Raw genomic sequence first — 2,142 nt, 5'->3', positions numbered from 1 at the left:
AAACAAAAAATGCCCTCCGGGACCCCCCCCCCCCCCCCCCCCCCCGCTTTTGTCAGGTCAAGGCGGCAAGCCCCCCAGAAACCTTCCTTGTTAATATATTAAACATTACTGCTCATATTGTATTGTACGTATTCCCGCCATCTAACAGCGCATCTCTCGCTCTCGTTGAGATAAAACATCCATACCGAATATTTAAGTCAGTATCGATATCCGGTAGGCCTACTCTTGAGGCTAAAACCAGACAATGCTAATAATTTAATTAGTCCCCTCTTTGTCCTGCGCATATAAAAATGGTACTTTAAGTCTACATAAAAATAGCAACGGGTTTTTTTATCAAGCACAGTACAGTAACGGTATATATATTATATATGATGTGCTATGAAAAGAAGAGTTTCAAAAGGGAAAAGGCAAGGGAGGACTTTCGACCCGTAACGAGCGACCACAATGACAGTGAGACAGAAGGCGGCTATGGGTTGGGGTAGGGGAAGGTAGGGTTAAGTTTTGGATTAGGGTTAGGTCTCTTCTTTATTGTGTTTGTTTTGGGTGGTCGCTCATTAACGAAGACATGAAGCTACAGCGAGCACCTAGCACACCTCTGTGATTGGCCCAAATATAGATGACGTATTTCCGTCACCTATTTCGGTCGTCTTCCGGGGTTTCCAACAAGACGCTAGAGTTTCCCTCGCCACGACTCGCCAGTAACTGTTGACAAAATCTCGCCGTGTTTGTTTTTATTGGTATTAATTTGTGTTATCTTTTATATATATATATATATATATATATATATATATATATATATAACAATCTCAGGAATTCTCGTCCCATAAACCTACCTTCTCCTCAAAGTTGTACACACACATACCCGAGCGCCTGCGAACACACACACACAAGCACCTGCGTTAGGCCTGGGCATTATTAGTTTTTCAAAAAACCGAATAACTAGGTACCTGTTTCTCTAAAAATCCGAATAACCGGTTAAATGAATCGTTTAGCAGGGGGGGGGGGGGGGTATTGTTGAATTTCCCCCCATGTGTTCACTGACTGACCTTACTCTATTATCAATTTAGCAACCTCATTTTTAAAACGGATTTTCTTTCTTTGTTTTAATTTGCGGTTTCATGTTTCTGGTCCAACCAACTGATAAACTCCTTTCCAAAGAAAACTAGATCTACTATCAATGCTATTTAATATAACATCTGATTCCAGGAAATAGAATCTAGTTCTTGCAGTCATTTTGCTGTAGTCTAGAAGTGGCAAACGTGATCTATTAAGATCAAGAGGGGAACAAATCACTTCTGGAAAATATTCACTTGAGCATAAAACTGAATTTGGCACTGCTGTTCATTGTACATCGTGTAATTGTGGACTGTCAAAGGGTGGTCATGATACGTCATCCCCCTCAGCACCGAGTGAACTAACTCCATTCCAAAACGACTCATTAGCTGACTCGGTTTGAAACCGATTCATTAGCTGACTCGGTTTCAAAGCGATTCATTAGCTGACTCGGTTTCAAAGCGATTCATTAGCTGACTCAGTTTGAAAACAATTCAATAACTGACTCGGTTTGAAAACGATTCATTAGCTGACTCGGTTTGAAAACGATTCATCAGCTGACTCGGTTTGAAAATGAATAAAAATTGAACTCGCTTCTTATTCCTTTTGACGTCATAACCGTTTTGGCACATTTCTCCTTCTCGCCACAGATAAAACACATGTTTCTGACTAACAAAACTGCCTTTCACACATCTGTTGGTCAAAGTAGGAATTATTCATTTATTTGTTCTAATGATTTTTACCTTTACCTCTGACTTTATCGGAAACTTTTGTTTGGACTACTAAAAATTTGAATGTGAAACACGAAGTTTGGGAGCTGTTTCTTTGCCATATTATATTATTATTAATTTCATTTCCAAACATACTTAAAACTTGACGACAAAGCTAGATTTATCTATTTTATTTTTTTTTTAAAGGGGGAGATGGAGAGAAAGAGAGAGAGGGAGGGGGCGCAGGAGGCACGGAGAAAGAAAGCGAGAAAGACAGAGAGGGAGGGAGAGAGGGGGAGAAAGAGAGCGAGCGAGAGAGAAAGAGAGCTAGCGAGAGAGAGAAAGAGAGAGAGAGAGAGAGAGAGAGAGAGAGAGAGAG

At 40.5% G+C, this 2,142-nt stretch overlaps 1 protein-coding gene across 2 annotated transcripts in view; it reads right to left on the bottom strand.

Moving 5' to 3' along the window:
• LOC101847980 (palmitoyltransferase ZDHHC6) overlaps positions 1 to 2,142 on the bottom strand; it is a 15,766-nt gene that overhangs the window by 12,046 nt on the left and 1,578 nt on the right. The gene's annotated exons all lie outside the window — the stretch shown is intronic.

Source organism: Aplysia californica, unplaced genomic scaffold (assembly GCF_000002075.1).
Source record: "Aplysia californica isolate F4 #8 unplaced genomic scaffold, AplCal3.0 scaffold00413, whole genome shotgun sequence".
NCBI lineage: Eukaryota > Metazoa > Mollusca > Gastropoda > Aplysiida > Aplysiidae > Aplysia > Aplysia californica.
This window is presented reverse-complemented; position numbering and strand designations above follow the sequence as displayed.